Raw genomic sequence first — 505 nt, forward strand, 5'->3', positions numbered from 1 at the left:
AATCAAAGTCAATGGGGAAGCCGGATTCACTTAACAACCATCCTCCTCATTTAACAAGTGCAACGATCCACTTAGCAACCATGGCAAGGAAGGGGCAAAATTCACTTAACAAAAGTCTCGCTTAGCAACGGTAATCCGGGGTCCATTGTGGTCATGAGGACGACCTGTATTTGACACCCCCACCCCAAGCATGTTTGAAAGCTGGCCTTTGACCCTCACAACGTTCCTGCCAGGTAGGGTGACGAGTTCCAAACTTGGGGGCTTCGAGAAGCCTCCAAGGGTGCTAGTTCCTAAGAAGGAATTGGATCAAGCCCGATGTTTGGGGATGGTCCAGCAGCATCAATGAAGTGACGTCCTTTGGACACGGCTGGGACCAGTTAAACCAGTTAAATTCACTGGCTGGGGAATTCTGGGAGTTGAAGTCCAGCTAAAGTCTCGTTTTAAAAGGGGCTGCGGGCAGATCAAAGCACATCCAACTGGCGCTGTGGGTTCGTCACCACTAACC

Source organism: Vipera ursinii (genome assembly GCF_947247035.1).
Source record: "Vipera ursinii genome assembly, chromosome: 17".
Classification (NCBI taxonomy): domain Eukaryota; kingdom Metazoa; phylum Chordata; class Lepidosauria; order Squamata; family Viperidae; genus Vipera; species Vipera ursinii.